At 35.8% G+C, this 8,505-nt stretch overlaps 1 long non-coding RNA gene across 1 annotated transcript in view; it reads right to left on the bottom strand.

The window, feature by feature from the left end:
- Positions 1-2,002: 2,002 nt before the first annotated feature.
- Positions 2,003-8,505, bottom strand: part of LOC116847295 — a 106,491-nt gene continuing 99,988 nt past the window's right edge. The window contains exons 8-10 of the long non-coding RNA XR_004378735.1: positions 3,747-3,822; positions 3,468-3,532; positions 2,003-2,307 (exon numbers count right to left, since the gene is read on the bottom strand). This is a non-coding gene — a long non-coding RNA (uncharacterized LOC116847295). The remainder of the gene's footprint in view (positions 2,308-3,467; positions 3,533-3,746; positions 3,823-8,505) is intronic.

Genomic DNA, 8,505 nt, shown 5'->3' with positions numbered 1-8,505 from the left:
AAATTATGATAACATCAACTACGCTATTTTGCAATAATGTATAAGAAACACATCTATGAACCTATATATGCAATTTTTTTAAGCTATTTTATTGTCAAGATAAATATCTATTAGTCCTAAGGAACATGAAACTCATCTTAAATGTGATAATTTAGATTTTAATTTAAAGTTAGACAAGAATTTTTCAGCTGAATCACGATTACAAATGCAACGTCTTACATCACATAATTCAACTAAAAAACTCAGACCTAACTTTATATTCACATCTGAGGTCCACCTAAAACAAGTTTCAGATAATAATTATTAATGTAGGACTTTATTCCTTTAGCGTATTATAGAGTCACGATAGTCATGATTTCATGAGAAACATGATAAATCCTACTTTTATCATCAAGAAAATTTTTTGTGCTGCCAGTCCGATATATAAATTTAACCGTTAACAAATTAAATAAATTTAACAATTAACGGCTACATCATCGCTTTTAATTCAATTTTACCCCACTCGTACAAAGTATACATCCATATCCAGTTAAGTTCATTAAGACTCGTGTGGTAGTCACTTCTACATGCAATATGAAAAAAGAATGAAGAGAGAGAAAAAACAACATGATTAAAAGCCACCCCGCAAGTTAACTCGCGAGTATTACCCTCCATCGCGAGGGCGACGGAAGGGTTGCTAATTTCTCTAATTTGATCGCCTACCTCCGGCCAGCCGCGGATTATCAAGGGTCGCGATGCGAATTTAAAATTCAGAGCTCCGTGCAGCCGGCACGCCGTCATAAAGTCTGTAGGAAAAGAGCGAAAACAGGTGGGAAGGAAAGAAAGAGAACGTTGTTCGGAGAAGAAAAGAAAACGCGACAAACGACGCGTGCAGGGCGCACTTCGCTGCCAGACTTCAAACGCTAATTGGCATTGAGGAAAGGTGGTGACGATAGCTAAATACGCGCGTGAAATGCGCGCGGGGGTGTTTAGCTAGACGCTCTCCTTTACACGCGGTGGTATATGCGTGCACGCGACGCGACACACGATAACTTTTCGAGCGCGGCTCGCAAAAGTCGACGGGCGCTCAAAGCAAGCCGCGAAAAGACCGTGTAAAGGTAAAAGGAGCGAGTAATTAATTATGAGGGAGGAGGAAGCGGGAATAAGAGGGCGGGCAGGAGACAGGCTATGGTAAATTATTATGGTATTATGGGTATAATTTCGTTTGCGGATGATAAAGTGCAAGCGTTTGGCACAAGTCAGAGCACGCCGAGTTAAACGCATTTTCAAGGAGCAAAGAAACTGTCAGGTTTGTGGCGTTTCATCTCGCATCTGGTACTAAATTGGTTCTTAATTCGCGGTTGAAAGTCGGACTCGTAATTCAATGTTTCGCGTGATCTTTATGTTTATCAATTTGTGTCTTGATAATCAAAATCGTCACATGTTTATATGTGTCTATGCAACTGTCTAAAGTTAACGTGAGAAGAATCTAATAAAAAATATATACTTTGCTAGGTGCTGTACGAGCATGCGTTATGGTCCCTTAATCTTTCGATTCCCAAGCGGAGCGAGCCGTTCGCCCCATAAATGATTTTCTTAGAATAATTCTGTTAGAAAATTTTGATAATTTTTGCAGTTTTTTCTAATTGATTTTTGTTATGTGCTTATAACTCATAACATGTTATGAATATATACAGCGCATTTCAATTCCATATAGAATATATTAAAATATTAAAATTATAATTATAAAAAACAACAGTTCTTGTATCATATTCTAGTTCTTTTGCCGTATTTGTTATTGCACATTTCTGCAAATAACTGAAATATTATTAACTTTCCGATTCCCAAATGACATGTATTGCTCGCTCCATAAATGATTTTTTTTAGAATAATTCTACCTAAAAAGTTTGATAATTTTTGTGGATATTTCTAATTGATTTTTAAGTTATAAGCTATTGTTTGAGATAAACAAATGCATACTATATACAATTTTTAAGAAGATGTAACTTATTTTTCGGGTCGAGTCATTCCTTTTTGGAAACTTATTTGCGAGATTAACATGGGAATCGAAAAGTTAAATTTCTAAATCCTAGCATTCCTTAAAAAATGTCACTCTTCGTGTTGTGACTTTTCTCATAGGTAATCAATGCGATTTACATCTAAACAATACATGCACTACGTAGGATGATAACGCTTTGTGAGCGTTCTGATTGGGCGCTCACCATTGCGACGTTCAGTCGTTCTGATCCAGGTCCAGGTCATCAACAGCAACCAGTCTTCGTAGCATCCAGATGTCGTCCTAGGCTAGTTGCACTTCGCTTCACATACCTACGCGAACGCGAAGATACTTTGCAACGTTTGGCGATTTAACGAAAAATAACGCGAGAAATTACAGCGCGTTGATAATGTATACTCATGATTCGCGAGTTGCGTGGAAAAAGTCATGAATCATAGATCACGACATTTGCAATGGGATCAAAAAGAAATAAGATATTGTTCCGCGGATGTTTATATTTTATCAAAGAAATTGTGTTCCTATTTTGCAAAAATTCTAACTTCTAATTTCAACTTTGAGCTTCATGCTGCAATTTTAAGCAAATATACGAGTAAATCGTAAAATCGTAGCTTATATAAAGAAACAAAAAAAATCGTAGATATTTACGAGTCATCATACGGTCCACATAAAATTGCAGAACTACTCATAAGTTCTTACGAGTCTTACGAAAACAAGTTACGAGTTTTACGATTTTGTCTAGAATTGCAGTATTAATTCGACTTCAACCGAAATAACATTATAATTACGTGTAAAAAAAATTATGAAACGATCACGATGACTATAAAATTTATCGCGAGTAAAATAAATCACGAATTCCGCGTGTATTGAGCAATTATGATGCACAATTCTAGTGTACAACTCTGGTGCACGATTCAGGCGCACAATTGTAATGCATCATTCTGACACTACTCTGGTGTGTATTTTATATCGCTTGAAACAATTGGAAATCACATAAAATAAATTGAAAGAGAATCTTAAAAACTGGTACCTTCAAGAAAGAAATATTTTTGTCGGTTAATTTTTTCATAAGATATCGTTTAAAGCAGTTATTTACAAAAACTCCGATTGTTTCAAGCGATATATTTTCACGGACAGCATAAAAAAATACATATAAAACCCAACACTGAGAGAAATGCGTTTCGTATTTGTTGTTGTATAATGAAACAGTTATAGTTAGAAAATCCATTTTTGTAGTAACTGCAACTATCAATGCTAATGTTATCAATAACAACTTTGTGCGCATATTGTTACCACATGTCTTAGAATGAAAATATAACTCTAAAGTCGAAAATTACTATAATCTGCAATGAGATTAATTATTTCTTTTTCTCTCAGTGTATAAACACACATGCAAAAATCTCTACAAACTAATTAAATCGCATTGATTGGTTGAATCATATAGCGTTAACTCCCCTTGGTATAAATGACTTACCGGCTGATGGCAATCAGAAGATCAGGATCGGTCATGTTCCGCAGATCTAACAGATTCTAACAGATCTTGAAATAAAAATATAACACTACCGATTAGATATGATAATCTTGATGACAAAAGTTTGCCTGAATAATTTTTTGTTAACGTTGTAACTCAACATTTACATGGACAATTATATCTCAGTTTCTATTATAAAAAGTTAAGTGCAAGAGTACAAAAAATCTATTAAAAAATTCCCGAAAATAAATAAATATAAATATAAATTTAAAAAAAAACTACCTTCGAATCGATCCTGCTCGGCCCGAATCGGATCCTCCGATACAGCATTCGCACACATCCACTATATAGCCACAATCTGAAAAAAGCAAGTTTCTGTTTAGTTATATCGATAACGTATCAATACGAAAAATCGAAACAGTATATTTATATTTCTAATAAAATAATTAGCAGGAAAAAACAAATTGAATATTTAGATCAGATACTTTTTAATTTGAAAAAATTAGTTAATTTGAATTAAAATGAAAAATAAGAGTTGGTAGTTACTCTCAAGATTCGAGGATGTTGGTCAGGAGTACCGTAGCACACTAATCGCACATATAAATTAATGTAACACGTCGCATACACACTGCGATCGATTCGAATAAATCGGAAATCGCGCGCGATGTCTTCCGATCCGGTTACTCTCGCGTCAAGGACTCTTATGAGTCCTTAGATATACTCGGCACTTAGGTATATATCTGGTTCCGAGGTCACATGACCTTAAGTCGGAAGATGAGACGAATTTGAAACTACTGTTACATTATTGACTTCAATATTAATGTTACTTATGTTTGATAGTTAGATTTATATTTCTCCCGACATTCAAACCGTCAAAATATATGACTCCCACGATAACAACCAATAACGGTCTAAGAAAACAAAGACTCACATTACGATCAAAAGGCATCACAAAAAACAAATAACACATAATAAATATAATTAATATAAATAATTAAACCGAAATAATAGAAAGCTCCTCGAATAGATTAACTAATAGTGAAATTTGAAACGGCACATAAGGAGCAAGCACGGATGTCTTAGTGCTATTAAATACTAATATTACTTTTTAATATTAATATGATATCTTTCGATATTAGCATGTATCGATATTTGGGTAGGAATATCGAACTTACGATACAGTCCGTGTACAATTAATGCCCAATTTTTTCACCTCCAGTTAACTTTATCTATCGGTTAAATGTCAACCGTGATTGGTTAATTCTTGCCACTATAAATATGATTGATCAATTCCAATAGAATAACTGGCAGATAAAATTAACCAGAAGTGAAGAAATTGGGCATAAACAAGTCCTCTGACAGATGTCTCACCTAAACTCTATATTTTCCCTATATTTTCCTTAAAATTGGTAATGTTGGGGTATCGACTAAATAATCCTTGGAACCAATAATAAACACTGATACAGTCAGTAAAGTAGATTGACATATTCTATTGGACGGAAATGCACAAAATGTTTTTAATCTTTTATGTTAACAGATCTAGAAAAAGGAAATAAATGGTCACTGATCTTTCTACTGACTTTTCATTGGTTGAATTTTGTTTAATAAGAAAGGGAATAATAACGTATTTTTACAAATTGAAAACTTCCTCAACATGTTACAATATAATAACATTACACTATAGGTACGTAACATTGAATGTAATCATATGTTAAACCAATATATCAACTCATGCATAAATAAAATTAATATTATTTATAATTATATTGCGGTATGTTGAAAAAGGTTAGATGATATCGATAATATCGATATCAATACATTCCACCTAATATTTTTTATATATCGATACTTTTATTTACGATACGTTTTGATACGAAATATCGATACTTTCTACTGTATCGCCCATCCCTAGTGGAGAGGTTCCAGGTTCGAGTCCTGGCAGAGGCAGTTTTTTCGCAACATATATAATGAATCTATTTGAGTCATCGGTTTAATGGGGTTTGGGATTTTAATAAAAAAAAAAATATATATATATATATATATAAAAATTGGGACTCAAGAATCGGCCTAAGTATGGAAGGTTGATTCTCCGCGTACGATAATCGAAGAAAAAATTTCGATACGTGCGTTTAACATACTGGACAATTTTATCCTCCCACAATCATATTAATATTAAAAAGTAATATTAGTATTTAATAACACTAAGCATCCGTACTTGCTCCTTATGTGCCGTTTCAAATCTCACTGTTTAAAAAATAATTAATATAACACAATTAAATAAATAATATAACATATAATATAACATATTTTTTAAGATAAAATTCCCTATTTAATTTAACAAGAATTCTTTTTGCTGGTTAATTGTTGACTGATTTACAGCTCACAGGATAAATAAAGAGCGCGCAAGAATTTATTTTGCTCCCAAATTAATTGAGCTCCCAAATCCGTGATAATGGAGATTCAAACGTTTCAAGACTTAAAATAATGCATGAAAAGTTTTTCGCGGTCGCGAAAATCCTAAGGAGAGATGCCCAGCAAGGGGGAAAGGTCGCATACAATTTCACAGCCACACACTTCGACTTGCCTCTCTATTCATTTTGAAGACTAAAGCACTCACGGAAGGACGCGCATGAAATAAGATGAAAAAAGCTCAGACAAGGATAACAAGAAGAAAGGAGGAAGAAGCAGACGTTCCCTCTGATCTCGCCCTCAGTTTTTTCCCTCTCTTCTTCTATTTACATGTCTCTGCCGTAACGGTTTCGACGCTTATTCTGAGCCAACACCTCGTTATTCTTACGATGTGTTTTCAAACTTTCCCCCTGAGTCGACTGCTGGGGAAACCTTTAATTAAAGGTAACTAAAGCGCCAGAGACAGGTGCGAAGTATGAATAAGTCGACGAATTGCAATACTACAAAGAGACTTTGTAAGATAGATTTCAGATAATTATGGAATTTTCAAGACAATTATCTTGAAAATAGAAGCCGAAAATATTTAAAACATTTGACACTTTCTAATTATAAAATTTCAAAATTTCACAAATTTTCTCCAGGAATTTGAAGTTCTTGAATATTGAATTTTTAGATTTCGATGCAAAAATTTCTTTCTTTCCGCCTAACAAAATCAACATTAATTTCGTGATAACGTAGCTCCAATAATTATCGTAATTAACAGAACTAAAACTTAGTACCTTGACATTATATTACAGAGCAGTCGCGGTCCACGGGATGCATATATTTCTGAAAGCAACCTCGGTGAAACGCCAGTGGAAAGCTGGCTTTCTGACAATCAGAATGACAAGTCACTACGGTGTAACGTGTACGAGAAACGAAACTGTGCGACATTGTCTGCCGCCGCAACGCGTGCAGGCTGTCGGACATTTACTTAATTAGAGGAGCAGACTGCGCGCGACTTCAGCGAAGCAAGAGTTGTATCACGATACAGCATTGTGCGTCGCATCGAGTCAGGTCAGGTCGCGCAGTCACAGTTCGGCGATCAGAAAAACGCGATTTCTTTTGCACGAAACGGTCCTTCTGGAATCGCAGGTGACTACAAATCGTATCTGGCAGGGAAACGTTGCGGAAGTGGACGTTGTGAAAGAGTTGGCGCGCAGACTATCTTGCAATCTATTGACTGCTCAAGCTCATTTGTTATTATTGATATCCAAACGTTAATTTGACGAAATGAGAACAATTAGCTAATTGAGAAGACTAAATACGCCGAAGAATTAAAGCTCTTGAGATGTTAAATTTTCGAGAATATCTCACTGGAGCAGAGAATTCTAAAGTTCTACAGCTGGAGAATTCCAGAATTGCTAACTTTGTTAACTCCAAATGTCAAATAGTTAAGTTGGTCAAAGTACTTAAAAATTACTGATAAAACACAGAATGACATACGATTTGTCAGTTTTTCCCAACTCCTTTTTTGACGGAAAAAGAAAGGAGTAGGAATGGTGCACCTTGAGTGAGATAAATCGCGTAATACGCCAATACAACATCACGAATACGTCAATATAATCAAACAGTTGCAAATGCAACTTTTAAGGAAAAGCTCCTATGTTACGAAGACAAAACTGAAAATCCATATTTCCGCGAAAATATAGGATGCTATACAAATCTATCAAAAATGACATCGAAGAAAAGGCAGAATAGTCTATGTGACAATAGGCTTACAAGTCATCCGAGTAGTCTGACAAAGGCGTGTGGAAAATCGTCACGGACACAATAAAAGAAAACGTCGGATCGCGTCGCGGGACAAAGCCATCTAAAGTGGCTACATGTTGCACACCACCGTCGCACAAATACCCGGATGTGCCCGTCCCAAGACACGGATTTTGCTTTCGTGAGATATCTAAAGAGGTTTTTCTTGGCAGTGGTTATCCAGGTGTATCGCGAAGGTGCATTTGTTTCGGATCAAATGCCTACCTGAGATATTTACGCACAAAGGTAAAACGCCCCAGGGATGCACGACGACATTCACGCAAGGGAATTTAAAGGTTTTCTTCAAAAATAGCAATCACGGAAAACATAAAAAAGAGCGCAAATGATCGGATTCGGATCCAAAATACCGATACTACACAATACTACAAAGTATAGCGCCATTTCTTATTCTCCCTCCGCTACTTCGAAAACTTTGCTAAGTGAAAACACCCCGGAAACGCTACTAAGATACACGCCGTGAATTTACACGCTTATTGCCAAGTTTCTGCGAGTTATCCAAATAATTTGAATTATTCGTCACTTCGAATTGTTCACGGGTCAGATTCTGCTCGGTGCACATTGCTTTCCGTGGGATTAAAATGCTCATAAAACAAACCCCTCTTGAAATTAGAGCGGTTCTTGCGGCTCTCTAGACATACACACGTACACACATACACCGGCATGTGCTCTCTCGCGTATTACATTCATACATGGCCCCTCTTGCACGATATAATGTGTCCTTTCCCTCCACCTCTCGTGAAACTAACACTGCGCATTACCATGACAATGGCTAGATTAAAAAGGAAGGGGTGTGGATGCAGAATGGTCGTATGGGGGGGGGGGG

This window comes from Odontomachus brunneus, unplaced genomic scaffold, assembly GCF_010583005.1.
Source record: "Odontomachus brunneus isolate Ranch 3 - 2012 unplaced genomic scaffold, Obru_v1 Obru_scaffold_076, whole genome shotgun sequence".
Taxonomy (NCBI): Eukaryota; Metazoa; Arthropoda; class Insecta; order Hymenoptera; family Formicidae; genus Odontomachus; species Odontomachus brunneus.
The sequence above is the reverse complement of the archived record's forward strand: the minus strand, read 5'-3'. Positions and strand labels throughout refer to the sequence as shown.